Source organism: Lonchura striata, chromosome 6 (assembly GCF_050655825.1).
Source record: "Lonchura striata isolate lonStrDom1 chromosome 6, ASM5065582v1, whole genome shotgun sequence".
Classification (NCBI taxonomy): Eukaryota; Metazoa; Chordata; class Aves; order Passeriformes; family Estrildidae; genus Lonchura; species Lonchura striata.
In genome coordinates, this window is record NC_140708.1 from 1,912,162 (window position 1) to 1,932,673 (window position 20,512).

The following is a 20,512-nucleotide window of genomic DNA, read 5'->3' on the forward strand; positions in this document are numbered from 1 at the left end:
AAAGATGGGTATTTTTCTTCTTAGTGTATCCCACAGAATAAGAAATGGATGTCTTACATGTCTATAAATAATAGCCATCTATAAGTTACCAGCATTGAGATGTAAATGAGGTAACAGTGGGAATTTCATCTCATTCAGCATGAAAAATGAGTCTCCTGTTCCCAAGAGTTTCAGGACATGCCTTTGAAGCTGGAGACAGATGCTTTGCTGGAGCAGGGAGAGGTAAAACAGGCAGGTGACCTCCAGCTGAGCCCCCTCTGCACCTGAGCATCCCCTCCTGCCGAGCGTCCAGCATGGCCAGGCTTCCCACCACGAAACAACTGGAGTGGGAAGAGGAAGGGGCCATGTGCTGCTGAAAAAAGGGATATCTGTTATTCTGCTTGAAGAGGTCAGGCTGGATCTCCTTCCCTCTGGATTGCCCATGTGGAAGATGTGGAGAGAGGTGAGGGGACTCTGGGCTCTTCAAGCACTGAGATGTTTTTCCTCTTGAGATGATGAGTGTCTGACAGCGCTTTGTATCCATCCTTGTCTCAAATTTTCCATCAAAAAGTTAGCATACAAAGGGCTCTTGATGTACCTCCTCATTCTCCATGAGTGTTTCCAGCCCTGGCATACCAATTTCTCAAGCTCCTTATTAACAATTCCAAAGGAGAACCTATTAAACTGGTGCTGTCAAGTTGGGCAGGACCAGCCTCTCTTCATCTGTCAAGGAGTCTCCTCTTGATTCCAACTGCCTTAAAAACACCATGAGACAGGAAAAAAAAAAAAAAACCTACACCTCAAATTCACAGCATTTGCTGGGAAAACACAGATTTTGATAATTGTTACCTAATTTTATAGAAGATGCTGTTCATGCATGGTTAAACCACGTAGTTCAGAATTAGGAAATCAGGATCACAAAGGTGAAGACTGATCACAGTTTGGCTCCCTCTGAGAGCTCTTGTCAGGAGATGGAGGAAAAAACCTACGATAAATGAGTTTCCCCCAGTGCTGTCACATCCCTCCTTTTTGCATGAGGTTTTTGTTCACAACAGTATGACTGGAAACATCTTTCTGGAAAAGATCATGTCACACTATTGGAAAGATGCTGTTCCTGAAGAGCTTTGTAGTCTCCACTCCTAATTTCTTATATACATATAAATGGTCTCTCACAGATTCTTGGAATGATTTGGGTTGGAAGGGACCCTAAAGATCATCTTGTTCCAAACCCCTGCCAGGGGCAGGGCCACCTTCTTGTTGCTTATTAAAACAGAAAAACAATTAGACCTTACAGCTCAGACTGTGATTAATCATCTCACAAACAGCATATGGACATGGAGAAAAGGAATAGTTCCTGATTCATGTGGATGTGTTCAAGTAGTGAACGAGCTGGGATAATCTGTTGGATTCTGCAGGCTCCCCTGGAGCTGCTGTTTAGGGCATTCTTAGCCCTAAAACCTGGCCTTGCTCAAAAGCCACAGATTTATGGATAGAGGAATTCTCTAATCTTGGTGCTTTGTAAATGTGGGGCATGGAGTTTCACCCCTCTGCTCCTCAGCAGTGGAAAAGGGAATAACAGCATTTCTGTGCCATTGCTGCCTCTCCCTGCCTTGCCTTGCCAAGCTGCTGACCTTGGCTTGGAGAAGTCCTTTCCTGATGGATGTGGTTTGTCCACCATCCAGGCTACTGACTTTCCTCTTCTCCCATCCAATATCTAAGTGCTGCTGTAGTAAATGGTCATTATAAAGCTATAAATAGTTCACAGCACTCCAATTAGGGAGCTGCACTTAATTGCAGGGGGAAAAAAAAGGCAGAGGAAAAAATTAGCTACTACTGTAGACCTTGATGAGGAGACCCTTGAACTCAGCAGAAGGCATTCTCAGGTCACTGCAGGGGCTGGAGAGAGTGGGATTAGATGGGGGGGGGGTAATTCCCACTGGGTCAAGGTGTGAGGAGAGAGGGAGGGGCCTTTTAGAAGACATAAATAGGTGCTGTTGGGAGAGTGGGAGAGAGAGTCGAGGCCTTTTGGAGCTCTGATAGCTGAGCCTGACGTCAGAGGTGCCATCTGGGCTGTGGATGAGCAGTTTCACCCTTTTTTCCTTGCTGCTGCCATCTCTCCAAGTGAATGAAGCAAGGCCCATTATTTACCTTTCCCTCCAGCTATTTCACACTTGGGTGAATTTCACACTTCCACAGTGCTCTGCAGCTTCCAGGGGGTCTGGGGAGAAACCAAGGGGTGAACTTGGAGGAGAAAACGATGGCTCTGCTTGCCCCCAAAGCTTTGCTGAAGTCATTGATGCTGCTGGGATCTACTAAGGAATGCAGGAATCTAAATGGGATTACAGCCCGGGGTGGAGCAGTGACCTAGGGGGCTTTATCTGCCAGTTTATGCAAGAGTGTCCCAAAAAGCAGGGTACAAAAATTGCACTGGGAGTTGAGAAGAGTACTTGAGAGTGTCCTTTTCACATTGCACACTGGCCTTCCTTTCCAACGCCTTTGGAGCAATTTGCATGGCATTACCCACAATGCCTGCAGCTGTAATGCTATTACAACTTGGCAGCCTCTCTAACCTAATGATGACAAACACTGCAGCATTCCTTATCTGCTCTTTGCCAAAAAAACCGCAATAATTATTTGGTGGAGAAAAAAAAAAGTTATTTGTCTGCTTTTTTTCCCCCTCTTTTTTTCATGTTTTTTTTCTTACCTTAAAAAGGCTTGGGAGGAAGGAACTGGAAGAATGGGAAGTTTAGGAAAGGGCTGGTCTTGATCCCAACTACAAGGTAGAGACCACATTGCTAAAGCACAACCCATGTCCTACACCTTCCTCAGCCCTTCTCTGCCTCCCACTTCTCCTGCCTTTTATCCTGATTCACTTATTACCAAGTAAATTTCCTTTCATCCACTTTCATCTCAGCTTCAGGGCAGGGACCTGTGTTTGGCAGAAATGCTTCTGGGTGATGGTTTCAGTGCTGTACTCTTCTAAGTCTGTGTTGCTCTCCAGGCTTCCGTGCTCATCTTTTGATAGGAAATATATATCTGAGTGATAAAATGGGATGTTCTGTGCCTCGAGGTAATTTATGCTTTTCTGGCAATGCGAAGTTGGTGTTTGAACCTAAGATTTTGCCCACGAGCTGTATATTCCCTGGAAAAACTCCAGTAACAGGGTAGTTGCCAACCTGAGTTTTGCAATGTCGTGTTTGGTGGGTGCCTGCCTCCAGCAGAACCACAGGGTTTGGTCCTGGGGAGCCCCAGAGGACACACTCTGCAAAGCCAGGCAGACAGCACTCTGGCAGGGTGGCAACATGGCATTTTGTCACCGTTCCCTGGCACGAACCCAGCTTTTCCTGATCTTGTGAAAGCAGACAGAGCTGGGGCAATTAGCTGTGTCTGCCCATGGAGCAGAGCTGGCAACTGGCACGTGGCCATGCTGCTGCAGCCCAGGTGAGCCAGGGGACAGGGGTGTCCCAGGGTGGGGCTGGCTGTCCCAGGGGCTGAGCGAAGGGCTTCATGAGGAGCCTGGCACGTGGTTTTCCAGCTGGGCAGCTTTCTCCCAGGGAAACAGGGGCTGGCACGGGCAGCGTGCTCAGCTGGCCCATCGGCTGCGTCTCTCCAGACAGAAAATGAAGAGTAAAGCTCATAACAGCCGTAATAGCTCTGGGTTTGGCTCCTGCAGAAAGCCCTGCCACCTTCCCCTCCTCAGCTCGCTTCCTTTGCAGACATCCCCCGGGCTCCTGGGGGACAGCAGGGAGCACAGCCTGGCATGGGTTTTGCAGTGACTAAGCACCCACACCCCAGTCCTTTATCCTGGGCTCTGTGAGTCGAGGCAAAGCAAGAGTTTAGAAACCATTCTGAAAATAAACTCACAGCAGCATGTTGGGAGCTCGCTGAGGTGTAGGAGAGGTATCCAGCTTCCCTTGCGAAGCTGCCCCTCCCTCCTCCTCCCACTCTCTGGCTTATTAATTAACCTCTGTTAATTAAGGCTCAGCTCTCATTGCTAGAAGGTATCAGTGTGTTCAGACCTTAGCAGGATTAAATATTATTATATGTTCTTGGATAATAGGAATGTCTCTGTGCTTGGAGCTTGTTTTTTGGTGGCTGACCCGTAACTGGAGAACTGGAGCTCGAAAACTGAGAGAAAGTTGTTGGGTATTTTTTCTTTGTTTTGTTTGTTTTATTTTGTTTTGTTTTTGGTTTTGGGTTTTTTTTTTTTTTGTTTTTTTTTTTTTTTTTTTTTGTGTAGCCATGCCCAAAGTAATGAGTTTGGAGAGAGAAAAAAAAAAACAAAACTGTTTTCAGTAGCAGAACTCTCCTTAACCTCACTGTGAGCAGCCTCTGGAAAACAGGGAGCAGGCAGGTGACACAGGAGATGTCACAAAACAAACACAGGCGCTCTGTTTGGCTGAGTTCAGCTGAAGTTTGCCTGGTTTGTGACCCCTTTCCCACGCGTGCTGAGCCCTGTGGTGCCACCCTCCAGCCGGCCTGGAGCGTGAGCAGGGTGTTCTCATCCCTCTGCCCCTGTGTGTGAGCACCCTGCAGCAATCCTACAGAGCAGCAGGAGCGTGCCAGCTCATAAAGTGAGCAAACATAATATTTACATCAGTAAGACTGCCCGTGTTTGACCAGAAGCTAAACAATTTAAAGGCAAGATTGATTTGTTACGTTAAAGGGTAAACCGGGTCAGGGTTATGAAAAGAAGCTTTAAATCCCATTCACAAAAGCAACATCCCAAATCTCTGCACTGCTCTTTCAGAGCTGGAAATTTCACAAATAGATAATTCAGGCGGTGCCACATCAAAGTGGCTGGGATAATGTCCACTTCATCCAGTTCAATACAGCTGCACTGGGAGCTGGGATTGGAATATTCAGGCTGTTTCCAGGTTGTTGGTTGATATATTATTTATTTTAAGGCAGGGGCAGAAAGGTGAGAATTTCCCATAAAATAAGAAGTCGGATTCAGAGAGGCAGCTTGTTTAGATAACAATGCAGCAACCTAAAATTGTTACAAAGAGCTTATAAAAGTAAACAAAGCGAGCGTGAGAGAAATTCAGATGGTTCCCTTCCCCCACACCAGTCAAACTTTTAATTGCCAGGAATTCAAAGCAGCTGCATTTTCTGCTGGAAAAGTGCTCCGTTGCATTTTTATGGAAGCTCCTTTTAACTGTAGGAGCCTCAGGAGCAGGATGGGGCCTTGCTCCATGGGTCAGATGGGCTCTGTGTGGAGCAGGGAATTTTGGGGAGGTGCGTGGGGGAAGCCAGAAAGGCTCTGGCTGCCTATTAGGCAGCTCATAATATTTCATGGCAGAAAAAACATGAGGGTTATTTGGCCCTGAGTAATGCAGTGAATGGCCTTCAGCATGTTTCACCCATTTTCCCATGAGCAGGCTGTGACTTTTTCCTCCCCAAATGAACCATGACAAGCCCCTATCCAAACAGTAATAATAGTAGTAATAACAGTAATTATCCCAGCAGCAATATTAATCATAAAACCCTCTTTTTTTTTCTTTTTAATTCACTGCTCTCGAGAGCACTGAGATCACACAGCCCTCCTGGGCTGCTGTGCAGGGATCCTGCTGCTTCAGGACCTTCCTGGCCAGGAGCTTGATGACCCAGAGCTTGTCTGGGGTGCACTGAGACCTGTGGGGCAGAATTTGGGCATTCCAAGCTGATGGAGCTCCCTGTGCTTGGTCCCTTTTGCTTTCAGGGATGCCCTGCGTGGCTGCCCTCTCCTACTCGCCAAATCCCAGCAGCCTTGCCAAGAGGATTTGAATCATCCTCTGATGCCACTGAAGTAATGACTAACCCCAGGTGTGCTCTGAGGCGCTTTCCTGTGTGTGCCCAAAGCTCTCTGGGTGCAGGGACATGGTGACACACTCATGGGAGGGACAAGGAAGCTCATCCAGAGGGAAAGGGCAGCTGGGAGAGCAGCACCCTGGATGGATACTCTGCTGCTTGAGAGCTTTCCCCCTCTATTCTCTTTCCCCCTCTAGTCTCTTTCCCCCTCTATTCTCTTTCCCCCTCTAGTCTCTTTCCCCCTCTATTCTCTTTCCCTGTTTGCTCTCCCAAAGGCAGCTTCTCTGGAATCAATGTCTTTAGAGGCTTAAAGGCCAGCAGAGTTGGGAAGATGTGTCAGGGCTGCAGCAGGAGGTGATGCTGCTCCATGGGTGGCACATGGAGGAGTTCCTAACCAAGCCGAGGAAATGCAGCCCCCATCCCAATGCTCTTCTGGGTGCTTGACACCGCAGCAATTCATCACTTTGTAAATAACTTCTGGTTTATTACATAAGCAATAAGCACTTTGTCAGAAATTGCATAACTTATAATCCAATTAAACAATAATTACATTGTAATGGCTTTGTAACTATGGGATTAATTAACTTTTATTGCCCTGTAAATTAGGCATGGTATTGATATGGAACTGGGAGCAGACAGCTGGCTCTGGTGGTGGCAGAAGAGGGACAGGGAGCCCCAAAAGATGTTGGGGCCACCATCAAGATGTGTGGTCACATAGCTGGCCTTAGCAAGAGGGAGCTTTGTCCAAGCTGTGAGCACCCTGCTCCTCCTGAGGAGATCCCTTTTCCAGTGGGAGAGAAGGGTCCTGGTGGCCAGGGGCTTCTGGGGATCAGGCTTGTGGCATTGACAGGGAGCTGGTGGCTCGTGGAGGGGTGGGGAGGTGGTCCCATGTGGGGAGAGCTGCTGCACACCCACACATTGATGCTCAACCCTACCAAGCACCCAATTCCCCCCCAGTTTGCAGGTGCTCAGGAGGCGGGAGCTGTGGTGAGGTGCTCTAATCCCTGTCATCCCTTCTCAAGATTGCAGCACTGGGAAATCCTCCCCCTGGAGAGGGCTCCTTCGCTGGGGATGGTGCTGCAGGTGGAGCAGGGAGGCAAATCCTGCCTGTGCTCCTCACCCCCACTTAGGGCCAGGGGTTTGGTGCCTGGATGTGTGTGAGGGACACATCCCATGCTGGGACAAGCAGCCGTGCTGTACATGCGATCGGTGGCTTTCCCAAAGTCCAGCAAGTTGGTTCCTGCTGACATTGGTAGCCAAACTGAGGTGCCAAACTCTGACCAAATAGAGCCGCTTCATCCCTGGGGAGACTCTGTGCACCTGCACTGATGCTCCGTGATACCTCGGAGGTGGCAAGGGAAACACTTGCAGCCTAAACCTTCCAGATTTTGGAAACTAAATCTCCAGGTTTTACGGGGTTTGCCTCTCCAGCTCCTGAACACACAGCAGGCAGGTCTGATGAAATGGTGGAATTTATTGCTGAGGCTTTAGAAACATGTTCCTCACACCAGCCATGCTTGGAAACTTGAGAATCAGCCTGGCCTCTTGGCCGCTCGCAGAACCGGTGGAGTGGTGCAGATAGGGAAATGTAACAAAAATAATTATCCTTTTGATCTGGCCTAATCTCTAAATCTCCTCCCCACCTTCTGAACCTTGTTGAACAACCTCTCTGCTCCCTCCTGGGTTTCTGCCTCGCTGGCATCCTCCTGCTTTGCCACGTGTCTGCTCTGAACTCTGCAATCACTCAGGATGCACAAGCAGCCAGGATTTGACTGTGCCTAGTCCTAGTTTGTTTTGGTGCTGCTTTTTGAAAATTTATACAGGCATATTCATTTCATAAAAGAAATCACAGTTTGCATGTGCAAAAGATCCATCTTATTCACGGAAAACAACTCGCTGGGGCTCAGCTCCCCTCCAGGCAGAGTGGCTGCTGCCGGTGGGCTTCCGATCGGGATAAAACAATTATGGAGATCTGCCACCTTGTGGGAGCTCGGAGATGTGGCAGGACCCCCCTCCAGCCCCTCACCTTCTCAGCAGCCTGGCGTTGGGGGCCTCTTCGGGCTGGGCTTTGGGATGTGCACCTCTATGGAGGCTGGAGTGTGGGGATGGGCAGGGCTGTGTTTGCCCTGGATTTAGACTGGGTCCCTCTGGGTGCTTCTGCACCCAAAGAGGGGCAGAAAAAAGGCTAAAAGCTCCCTTAGAAAAACAAAGGAAGAGGAGAAAGAACTAAGTGAAGAGAGATGCTAGGAGGTGAGCTGTGGGGATGGGTGATGGGAGCGCCATCCATCACGTTCACTTTCTCCCGATGGGAATTTACGCTCTCCCTCTCCAGCCAGCGTTCCAGCTCTGTGGCTGCCTCAGTGAGAGCCTCCCCAGTGCCCCATCCCCTCGTCCTGGGTCAATGGTCCATCTTCTCTTGCTCTGCCCTGCTCCTGAGGGCTGTCAGGGGGAAGGTGAAGGGCATTTGTAGGTGTAAAAACTGGTGTTTGTGGCAGCTCATTTTTTCTCCTAGAGTTTGTGATCCTGGAAGAGAGGTGAATGTAGTGAGGCGTGGAAAGCACTCCCCAGTATTGCTCAGAGGCTGCCCTACCTATGCTCCCCTCTCCTTTATGGAATTTCCATTTTCTTTTTAATTGGGGAAGTTAGTTTTTCTCTTGCCTGGATGTCCATCCTGCCATGCCCAGGCAGCTGGTGCTCTCACAGCATCCCCCTTTCCTGCAGGGTGGGATAGGTTGTTCTAACAGGCACCTCTGGCTTGGGCAGGAGGGGGTGGGGGGGGCACCAGGCAGCAGGAGGATCATTTTCCTTTGGCAGAATGATCCGCTGCATGAGCAGCTCCAGTGACCGAGTGGGGAGAAAAGAGGTAAAAAAGGAGAGGCAGGAAAAAAACAGAATGAATTAAGTGATTTCCATAAATAGCCCTGAGCTGTTAAATGAAATACTTTTCATGGCTGGTGGTGAAACATCTGCGGGGTTTGTTTAATGCCTGGGTTTTTCCTTCTGTCCAGCTCTGCTGGCAGATGTATCCCGTTGTTTTGGTCCCCCCATCTCACCCCGTGGCAGTCTGGGGAGAGGGGAAGGTGTTTATTGTCCAGCAGAACTGTGCCTGCAGGTCTGCATTCCTGCCTGGATGCCAGGGCAGGAGAAAAGTGGCAGCCTGAGGGTGCTTCCCCATGCATGATTTTGGTGCCAGGAGCAGCCTGAGAGCTCCCAGCAGTGCCCTGCCCCTCACTGGAGCTGGCAGGGCTGAGGGAGGGACAGGAACAAGGGGACACACGGGGAAAGCAAAGTGATGGCTCCTGCTGGGAGAGCCCCAGGGTACCACAGCCCTTGGATGGGCACAGGGGGTGGCAGCCCCTCACCTCACCTGGTGTCACTGTGACTTGGGCAGTGTGGGCAAGCAGGGCATTAGTGGGAGGGAGAAAATAAAGCCCCCTCCTGAGTGGGAGGAGGGGGTAAGAGAGGAAATGTTCCTGGAAATTTCCTTTCCCGAATGGCTGCAGGAGGAAAAATTCAGATGGGGTCAGGCAGGACCCAACCATGGGCACTGGTGTCCCTGTGGAAGTGGTGTCCACCTGGAAGCACCCAGGGAATGTGGTTATTACCATTTATTTAAGCTTTTTAATCTGGCCATCCAGAACTTGAACCTCATCTCAGTAAAAACTCGAGTCACACAAATCCGCTGGTTAACTGGGAATTCATCTGGCATTGGATCCCTGAAGTTTTTTGAGGTTTTCTAGGATTAGATTGCTGACACCTCCCAGCTTCCCTGAGGCTGAGCAGGCACTTCCAGCAAACCGAAGCATACAGGTCCCCCCTGTGCCAGCTAAAACATCCTGGGATGCCCTGGGTCACACCAAAGCATTTCCCTGGGCTGTGCCACATGTGCTTGTACTTTTGACAGGGAGGGGGAGGCAGGAGGACTAATTAATCACCAAAGATACTTTGCTCGTTTATTTTAACAACTGGAGTTTAGTTTGAATTATTTATGCTGAAGCTTCATAATGCACTAGGAAAGGCACTGCAACATATGTCATCCAAAGAATGAAGCCTGGGAAATGTGAAACCACGCTCCAGTCCCATTAAACCTGAGTTTAAGTGGGAAGAGGAGGACCTTTTCTTTTTTTTTCTTTTTTCTTTCCAGCAAATTAATAATGTGTGCTGATTAGCACAAAAGAGATTAGCAAGGCTCCTCTCCATGTTTCGCCAATAGAAAGTTAATTAACAGCGCTCTGCCTTCTGATATCCAGTTATAAGACAACACTCTGGACCTTAATCTTAGATTATGAATTTGTTCATTTTCTTTAATTTTAGATACGAGCTGGCCAGGAGGTGTTTTCAAAGTTTGGATTTACTCACACATTTCCATATGTCAGGGTGATGCTGCACGGGGTAGGGCATTGGGGCTCTCTCTTCCAGCATGAAATTATGACCTGTTTCACCCCCAAAATGTTTTTTAAATGGTATGTGGAAAAATTGGGACATAGCACAGTTAAGCAGGAGTGATAAAGACCAAAAATACAGCATGGCTTGTGAAACAGAGAGGCTCTAAAGCATTTTTAATAACAGGATAAAGCTTTTGTAAACTAAGAACTTCACCCTACTACAGCCCCATGGACCCAAAGAGATACAATTACAGAGATTCCAGCCCTGAGGTGCAAATCCCTGGAGTGAGGTAAGGATTTTCTGAGCTCAGGGTGAGGAAATGTCCAGTCCTGTAGTATTGTGGTGCTAGATCCAAATTAAAAATTGAATGAAGGCTAAAAATATCTTGGAAGCTTTGGCACCCCTGAATATGTTCTGCCCACCCAGAAAAGACACAGAGTGCTTGAAAAAAAATGACATTATACCATGGTCCTCTCTCCTACCTTCAGCTGAGGCCTCTCTTTCTCAAATCCCACAGTGGTTTGTTTTCCCACATTTGACTTTACTTTCCCATAATTAGTGCTCTCTCTCCATTAAAGCCCTGGCAGAGCTGCAGGCCCCTTCCACATCAAACCAGGTCCTGTCCCCCTCCCCGAGGGAGTGTCTGCACGGCCAGGTTTTACACCCGGGCATCAGCAAACCTGCCCCAGGTGCCCACACGCCAGGTGCCACCCAAATTCCTCTCGGCTTCTTCCCTACAGGAGAGGAGCCAGAGTCCTTCTCCCAGCTCCCCCTCCTGGGTTTCAGCCCTCCCTTTCCAGCCCAGCATCCCAGCCACGGGATGTGGAGAAACCACAACGAGGAGAGGCTTTGCCCAGAGACGCTGCCCAAATTAAGGACGGGCTGGGAGCTCCCGGCCTTTGATCTGGCGCGCAGGGAAAATAACTCATGTGGCTGGCAGCAGCTTTGCCCTCCCCTCGCTTAATTAAAGGGAACAAAGCAAAAGTTGGTAATTAAAAGGAACAAGGGAAGGAGGGGGAGAGCACGAGGGAGGGAGGGAGGGAGGCAGGGAGGGAGGGAGGGAGGGAGGGAGGGAGGGAGGGAGGGAGGGAGGGAAGGGGCAGCAGTACCGGGATGCTGGGATGGGGAAGGAGCTGAAAGCAAAGCTTTGCTGCTCGTGTCCCACTGCAGGCTGATCTGTGCTGTTAGATCTGGGAAATGGGTGCTGCTAAAGCACCCCAGATCCCCAGGGAATTAAATCCAGGGGCAAGAGACAGCCAAAGGAGCTGGCTCAGGGCTGCCGTGTCGTGATGCTGTTTAATCACAAAGCCGCCTTCTCCCCCCTTCCAGCTGCTCTTGCCAGGACGTAGGAAAAGGTGGCCCATGATTTCGGCCGTGTGCCCACTGGGCATGGCTCTGGTGCCTCTCTCCCAGCTTATGGCAGTCCATGAAGTGGGGGTGGTTGTGAAAGAGGGACTGTGAAGTGCAGTTATGGAGTGAATTTGGGGGCAAGAGAGTGGCAGTACTAATGTGTGAAACATTTGGATTTGGAAAGGTCTTCTGTGACATTCAGAGAGAAAAAAAAAATACAGCCTGTAGGTTCAAAACCCCCTTCTAGCTGTAGTAACCTCTCCTGGCTTTACTTCATGTGGCTTTAACCCAGTGACTTTGCAGTCTCTTCCTTCCCGAGGGAGAATGAAATGCACCAGCAAGGATTCCCAGGTATGGTCACCTGCAGGACAGCCACTCCTGCAAAGCTGCAGGTTGTAGGCTTGTCCCTGCTGCCCTGCTGGCTCGCCTGTGGAAGCTGTGCTGATTTGGGGAGCAGGCAGGTCAAAGGAGCACCTCACCTCGGAATGTGCCTCCAGCCAAGGGAGAAGGTGGGAAACAAAGGATGGGGTCAGATCTACTCATCCATAACCTGCCAGCAGCTTGCAGTCCCCAGCAGAGGCCCATGTGCGTCCTTCCATCCTGTCCCTGCTCCGTGTGTTCCCATGAAGAGCATGTCCTGTGCGGGGCCAGGAGCTGGGCTGGGCGATCCTTGTGTGTCCCTTCCAACGCAGGATTTTCACAATTCTGTGTTCCCCTTCCAGCTGATGCTGGAGGGGCCTTTCAGAAGCACAAATCAAAGCTGTTTCCATCTTTACCTCCAAGCTGTCCCTGTGCCTGGTTTTGTGCATAATGCATGTCTTCAGGCAGATGTGCCCTGCCCCTCCATAGATAATACCCAGCTCCCACTGAAGTTGTTCCTATCTCTACTGCCATGTGTCTGAATCCTACCACCTTGCAGGCCAGGGGCATTTTTGGAGGGAGACCCTTGAGCAATTCTGCATCCTCTCTTGGAAAGTCTCAACTCTTTTGGGAGATTTTTGTGTTTTTGTTATGATGGTGATGATTTTACTCCTTGTTGTCTTCCCTGTGAGTCGTCCTTCATCTGCTGGCAACCTGATGTTGTGCTGACAGTCTGACCTGACATCAGCGGGGTCAAAAAATGTTAAAGAAACCCGAAAGAACCAAACCCAAAGTTTAACAGTAAAATAAACAGCCACGGCTGGCAGAAGGAGAGGGTCAGAAGGGTTGCTTAGGGAGCTGAGCAGCTGCCAGCAAGCAGAGGGGTGAAAAAGCAAAGCAGGATGGTGAGAGGGCAAAAATCTTGTGAAAGCCAAGGAGAAAAGGAGGACAAGAGAGAGTTGTAGGGAAGCGGGAAGAGTTTGTGAGGGTGCCAAGGGAAATCTCCTCTGCCTAGCTCCATCTAAGTGTGCCAGGAGTGCAGGGGTCCTGCTGCAGCTCTGCACTACCCAAACCTCCCTGGGCTCTGGGGAAAACACCACTCGCACCTCTTGTTGGAAAAAATGCACCCTGTTCCTTCCACCTGTCTTGCCATTACAAATAGAGGAGCCACAGGAGGCAAGGGAAACATCAGCTTCCATCCAGGAGCCATGAAGCAGAGTGGCAGGAAGGCTGGGGGGACAGCCCATCTCCTGCCTCCTTATCTGTCATTAACCCAGGTGCTAATGAAGTGCAGCCAAACAGCTTCCTTCACCTGATGGAAAGCTCACAAGGAGCATCACTGGCTAATGAGGACATTAGAGGCTGATCTTTCCCTTGTCATCCTCTCATCGTTCTAATATCAGGCTAATTTCACTCTAATGTAGATTAATTGGCACCTTTCTGCCTGCAAATTCCTCTGACAGTCAAAAATAATTTTGTTTTTCTGAAATTGTGTTTCCCATCCAAACAAAATGGTTTCCTTGGATTTGGAAGAGAAGTAGAGAATAGGGGAGCATCTCTGCTGCAATTCAGAAACAAGACCCAGACAGAGGCTGAGCAGGAGGAAAAAACACATTTCATTATTCTGTGAGCAAATTCGTCTTGTCCATTCCCTCTTTGCTCAGTGTGATGGCAAGGCAGGATGCAAGGAAGCTAAATATGGCAAATAATGTGAGGAAAAAGCAGGGGCAAGCGTCATCGAGTGTCTGGCCCTGGTCTGCAGACTAGAGAAGACAAAAGCCCTTCTCTTTGTATAAATGTCTTTGCTTGTTTTCCTCCTGGGGTGAATTTGGCAATCCCTTTGTTTCCATGTGGTGAGCAGCCACAGTCCAAGCCCTTGCTGTCCCACCGTTGTGCTGCAAGGCTGGAAAAGGGAAGGGTAATTGCACAGATCCAGATGCTGGCTGTGTCCAACTGAGGCAAAAGTTGTGATGGTGTGGAAAGCTGTGAGGAAAACCTCCAGCTCCTCTTTGGAAGGTTGTCAGAGCAAGGCTGCGTGGAAAATCCAGCCCAGGAAACCAAGACAGCCTCCTGAAAGCTGTCTAGAAGCAGGACAGCAAATCTAGCACAATGGTTAATCCATCACTGCTGCGAGGCAGGAAGGGTGATTCAGAAAGGGAGACAACACTGGGGGAGTTTTGCAGATACCCCTCAGATTTTGTGGACCAGGCTTCTGGGGAATCCAGCTGGGACCGTGTGGAGCGTGGGTGGAACAGTCCAAGGCAAAGCTGTTCTGATGGTGCATCCACGTGTCTGTGGATGTGTAGGTGGGGGAAGGAAGCACAGCCTTGAGGAGCAAGGACTGGCTTGGCCATGGATCTCATTCCGTAGGCAACATGGACACAGCTGGCATCTGCCAGTGGGCTGAACTTGAGTGCAGCTGGTGACAGCTGTGACAGCTCAGGCAGGACTTTGGGATCAATGATTTTATGCTGCGAGAAATATTTTCCAGTCCCGAGCATGCAATTCTGAGGTAATGCTTCCCATTAATAAGAGGGAAAACCAGGTTTCTGCAACCTTGGATGTTTGTGTTTCTCATTACTGGTGCCCTAATTGTGTCCCCAGAAAGAAAAAGCAAGATTCTTTTACACCTGACTGATTCTGCTGCTGTTACTCAGGGCTGCTTTCACACCACTTCTCTAGCCTGCCAAGACACCCTTGAACCTGTTTAGAAAAGGTTAGGATGCTAATTAAGAAAAGCTATTCCCCCCCACCCCAAACCTGAGGGAGAGGTGTGAAAAAGCATGTGAGCTGGGGCTGGATCTGTTATTACCCTCTCTCCTTTTCCTGTGTTATGAGACGTGTGTCCCACTTTCCCCGGGGGAATCCGCTGCTCCCGCAGGCCTCGTGTGCCAGTGTGGATGTGGGACAAGAGGTTAATTTGCAGCCCTGTGATGCTCGAGCTTTCCCTTTGCACAAATATTGATCCAAGGCTGTTCAAATATCCATCCTGGCTGGAATAGCAGCACTGAGATGCTACTGCTGGAGATGCACAAGGACATTGGAGGGGACTGGAACAGGGAAGGAAAGGAGAGCTGGGCAGAGCTGCAGGTTGGGCATCTGTGTTTTCACCTTCTCCTCTCCCTTCCCAACTTAAATTTCTTTTTATTGACATTTGTCTCACTGGGCCGAGAAATCTTTCAAAGGAGAGGGAGGCAGCAGCTTGTTCCACCCTGGGCATTCATTAGGTGATATTGTTTCAGCACTTGAGCTGTCTGAGCTGCCTGGGCAGTGTTTAGGAGAAGGTTAAATAGAGCTGTTGAGTTCTGAGCAAATAAATCTCCCTTTTCCAGCTCAAAACAGAGAAGAACTTCTGCTCTCCTGCCTCTTGCCCAGAAGAAGAGCAGTCAGAGCAGCTCCTTTGCTGAAGGAGCAGGAGCAGGGCTGGCTCTGTCCCACAGCAGCACAAAACCAGTCGGGCTGTGGAGATGCTGAGGCTTTAACCCACCCCATTGGGGTTTGAGCGTGCCCTGCTTTGCTCCCTCTGCCCGGTGGGCTCCACCTCGCCCCATGCCAGGGCTCTCCAGAATTCTTTCTTGGTGAATAATAATGAGAAACCTTTGTAAATTAGCTGATTAGTCAGCTCCCCTAATTAGCTAATTACCCTGCTCTGCTTTCACTTGCGCTCTCCAGTTGTTCCCCAACCTCAGGTTGAAGGAAGGAGCGCGCACGTGGCTGCGCCGAGATCTTATCCTGCTTGGAAGGCTTTAAACTTGCATGATTCAGCCGTGCAGGGCTGGCACGTGGCCGGCCTTACACAACTTCTCTCCTGCAAGCCTCTGGTGTTGTACCTGCCTTCTGTGCCAGGGACCGGAGTCTCCAGTGCCGCCTTACGCAACCGCTGCCTCCTCCGTGCCCGCTGCCAGCAGCTATTCCCGTTAAACCCTGATCTTCCCACTCCATGTGACACCTCGCCGTTGCCTACGGATCCGTCAGTTTTCCCCCAAAGCTGGAGCACAGGGGATGTGTTGTCTGGAGCCAGCGAGGTGTGAAGGCACGACAGCAGCGGCGCAGGGTCAGACCAGGCGTCCCCCAAACACAAAATCCTGTCTCTGATTCCGGCTCTGACTCCTGGAAGCCTGTGTGAGCACAGGGTCACCAGCAGTGGGGATTCTCTGCAATATTTCCCCAGCCTCCTGCGGTTTGTAGACCAGGGACCTCCTTGCCCACACGCGATGTGTTTGGACGTAACAGTTTCCGCACACAAGCTCTCGGCTACAAAAATCCAGGGTTTTTTATGAGCTCTTCTGAGCTGCAGGCAGGCACAGTTCCTCTGTTGAGGAGTCCCATGGCATAGAGACAGGCTGGGTACAAAAATAACTAATTTCGTTTGTTCTGAACTGGTGAGTTTCCTCTGATGCCCCCAGCCCTTGCTCCAGGAGAGACGGAAACAGTTTTTCTTGTGATTCTCAGATCTCTGCCATATCCCTTTCTGAGGCTGAGGAGCCCAAACCTAGCTAACATTCCTTGCTCCTTTGATCATCTCATTGCTAGCCTCTGAAGCTGCTGCTCCCCTGAATGTGTGATAGTTACCCTCTAACCTTTGGATGGGGAGGAGGGGAACACAACTTCATGGAGAACTCAAGGCTGGGACAGTGCTTTCTGTGTTGTCTTTTCCTCTTCCCCCTCTGCAGGTCTTTTCCTTGATCCTCTGTGGAAATGTATGAGTATGGTAGAAAGCTGAGAGGGTCAAGGAGAGGGGGCTGTCTTGGTCAGGTGGGCCCAGGATAGGAGACTGAAGGGGGGGAAATTTAATGGATTGTGAAAGGGAGAGAGAAGCATTAATGGGAGAGAGGAAAAAAACAAGGGAAGTGCCAGAAAACCTCTGATAATCTTCAGGTGGACATTTTTATGTGCCTTTGGCTGTCATCCATGTGGTACATCTTCTGTCCCTTCTGCAGGGAAGGTGTGGGAGATGAGCAGGCACTGCAGGTCACAGCACAATAGAGACCCTTCCCTCACCAGGAGCTGCACAGAGGAAGCTGGTTTTATTCCAGCAGTGTCTTTGATCCTCTTCTGAGGTATTTTGGGGTGACTACAAGTGTAGGTGACACACAGGGGTTGTTAAGCAAGGAGCTCCCTCACCCCACACTTAGTGTTGACTTTGAAGGTGCTGTTGACTTTACTCTTTTGTTGCTGTGACTCGTGCTGAGGGCCCAGTGATGATCCCATCTGTAATCAGGGGCAGGATTCCCCCCCTCCTGCTCCTGCCCTGCCTTTCCCATTTACGGCTGGAAATGAAGTCTGGTAGGACCCTTAAGCTGGTTAGACACTTGAGACTTGGAAGTCCTTAAGCACATTAGCAGCTGGAGGTCCATTATTATTCATTGAATCTCTCTGGGCCGGCTGGAATCCTCCTTTTAATTGTGTGTATTTCCCTCTGTCCTTTTATCACAGAAGAAAGAAAGAAAGCAAAAAGGCGAGAGACACAGCAATCGTGTTATCTCATTACCCATCCTGGCCCTGAAATGGGACACAGTCTGGAGTCTGCTCTTCCCCTCCAGCAAAAGGAGGGAGAGGTGCCCATTTTACATATTCATGGCAAAATGTCATCACCCCCCCCCACCTCTATCTCCCTTAGCACGCCGCAGTTAATAATTCACATTTCATTAACACATCTGCGGTGTTTCCCTCCTGTCAATGAAGAGATATTGGGAAGGCTTAGAGGAGCGGGAATTGGGGCAGGAACAGCTGAAGCAGATGAGCTTTCAGAGCAGAGGAGTTTTGGGATCTCCTCTGTGTGTTCATGTATGGGATGTACTGGGGTCACAGCTCCTCACCAGCTTCTAAGGTGCCTCCAGCCCAAAAACATCCCATTGGTCAAGCAGGGAGAGGGGAGGAGAAGCTTTGTGCACTGTCAGTCTGGCCTGCCTGCAGGGACAGCAGGGAGGCAGCTGGGACACCAAAGCAGGGCCACCCCACAAATGTAGGACAAGGCCTGACCTGAGCACACCCTCAGAGCACCAAGCCACTGGCAGGAGTGGTTTTGAAGGGGGATAAACAAAACACGCCCTCAGAGAAGTTGGCCATACATGTCCTGCTGCCAGCTTGAAGAATTTTACATGAGGAAATTTGTCTCTTGAGCTTGGTTTTCCATGCTGAAACATTAATCAACTTTTGAACCCTGTACCATATGAAATATTAATCGTTTTTCCTTGCAAAAAAACCAAACCATGAACCCCAGCAATCTTCAAAGCTGTCTCATGGCTTTCCATGTTCTGATCCTTTAGGAATTGCTGTGTCATTTTCACCTAAGTTTATTCTGTGATTGCTCAAGAGTGAAAGAGCTAAAAATCACTTCAAGAGGGACTTTACTGATGTGCCTGGGTGTGAGAGAAAAGTGGGTTTTGGCTTGGAATTTTGGTGGCCAGACCCAGGCTGGTTTTGTTTCCCTGAAGGAGAAAAAAGGGGCTTTAATGCCATTTTCAAACCTAATTTCATGGGAAGCCAATTCACGCTGTGATCCATCGGCAGGTGATTTCTTGATTAAAATGTTGGAAGAGAAAGGAGCTTAGATCAGCCTCCCTTGAAAGGGGAAAATTCTGTCCTGCTGGTCCTTTAAACTGGAGGAAAACCCTTCCCCAGCAGGCATTGGTGTCTTCCAGGAAAGGCAAGAGCCATGAGTCTTGAGGAGATGATCTTTCCCTTCACAGAAATGGGTAAATACATCCTCAGCAAGGCTGGTCCTCTCAAACTTACTAAACTACGTGTGCTTGGAAAGGAGCCCTCATAAATAAGTGTAAAACAAAAGAAAATAAAAAACCAGACATGAATTGTCCCTTCCATTAGCAGACCTTAAGGCACTTTTAGAAACGTTGGATGAATGAAGTCTCTTCCTTGCCCTGTCTGGGGTAAACAAATCCATCCTGTCCTTCAGCTCGATCTTGCAGTAATGTCATAATCCCACCTTTATTACATCACTGTTGTCATGGAAATAACTGTGATTTCATAAAGTCTCCGTAATGACTTTACCACAAGATCCATTAGGATGGGAAGATGAATTGTGAAGGCTAGAAAAATGCTTTCTTTAAGCAAATGCATACTGGATAATTAGCAAATGCGGCAAAGGGAAGGAATGGAAATTGGATGGGAAAAAATAAATGGGTCCATCTTTAACACGGGCTATTTATGAACATTTTCTTTGATTTGGTTTCAAATGGCACAAAGGCACTATTATAATACTCCAAATCAGCCTAGAAGTCCCATACTTCAGGGCATAGTCAGCACATGTTGAACAAAAAGCCGAGCCCTGCCCTAACCATTTCCCTCTGAGATTCCTCAGGCTTTGAAATAAAGGTTTTGGGCTTTCCCTGGTGGCTGAATGGAGGAGCAGGTTGGATATGCTGAGGATGAAGATCCTGGGGGCTGTCCTGGCCAGGAAGACTTTTCTGTCTCCGAGGTCTTTGGATTTGCCTGAAGAAGGGAGTCGGGAGTGAGTAACCCCTCCAAGGCCAGAGAGGTGCTGGGGTCCTGGGCATCTGCAGGAGGCAGATGCTGGGATTAAACCTCGGATGAGCAGGAGCTGGGTTACCAAGTGGCAAAGAAACTGCTTTGGCTTGAGTCTCATGAAAGGTGCTGAAGGAAGGCTGTGCGAACTCCCTGTGAGTGCTCAGAGGCGCGGCGCTGGGTGCAATTCCTGCCTGGAATGCCTGCACGTGCCCCTTGCACTGCACCCTCAAAACACAAGCTGGGGGCTGCTGCCCGTTTCCCTGAAAGGAGGCACAGGCAGGTGATTAAAGGTTTGATGGCATATCAGAGCTTCCTGAATGAGAGTCTGGCACTCTCAGGACTCCATGCAAGTGTGACCTTGCACTAACAGTTAATGCACGGAAGGACTCCCGCTCTTGCTGCTTCTGTCCAAGAACCTTCTGATGCAGGTGGCTTTTTCCTTATTTCTGCTTCCCTTAGGAGCATCTCAATCCCTTATTGAGATGTAGCTATTTTTAATTTCTGGAGAATAATAGTGTATTTGTGATGGTGAGGCACACATTGCTCACTGAACAGCCTGGCCCACGGTGAGGGAGAAGGCTGCGGAGTGCTGGCAGTGAATTCCTGCTCTGACCTGTGCAGTCTCTTCCCTCCTGTCCCAGTGCCCTTGTGGCACAGCTGTGCAGCTCCCAGGGGACACTGGAGCTCAGGGAACAAGGCGGAGCAGGGCACCAGGGTTCAGGGAAGAGGTGTAGGAACACGGGAAATGCTCGACTGAGGGCTGCTGGTTCAGTGCTGAAACACCTCTGGGTGACCAGGGGCTGCTTGTGCTGCCCTTATCTTCAGAGTTCAGCATCTCTCCAGCTCCTCTTTGCCAGCTCTGCCTGGTGTGGGAGCAGAGATGCAGAAGAGCACTCATGAGCTAATTGAAGTGGTCACATCCTTGCCAGCAGCATTTCCCACATTAGCCAAATTCGATCTAAAACTAATCTCCTAGTCAAGACAAATCTCTTCTCTGCAATCCTCTTATTATATTTACATATTGGAATCCAGGGATGGTCACTGAACTGGGCCATGGTGACACTTGTGAGGATGGCTCCTGAAGCCCCTGGCACTGCTGGCTGGAGCAGATTCAAGGCACTAGTGACTCCTGCATTCCCTAAGTCCCTGTGTGCCCTGA

General features: G+C 49.5%; 1 protein-coding gene across 4 annotated transcripts in view; it reads left to right on the forward strand.

Moving 5' to 3' along the window:
* The window catches only part of LOC144246640 (uncharacterized), a 222,033-nt gene that overhangs the window by 121,413 nt on the left and 80,108 nt on the right, over nucleotides 1–20,512 (forward strand). For all 4 annotated transcript variants that reach the window (XM_085583766.1, XM_085583764.1, XM_085583767.1 and 1 more), the window contains one exon: nucleotides 1–11,223. This exon is cut by the window's left edge and continues 42,527 nt beyond it. The gene's annotated coding sequence lies outside the window, so the exon portion shown is untranslated.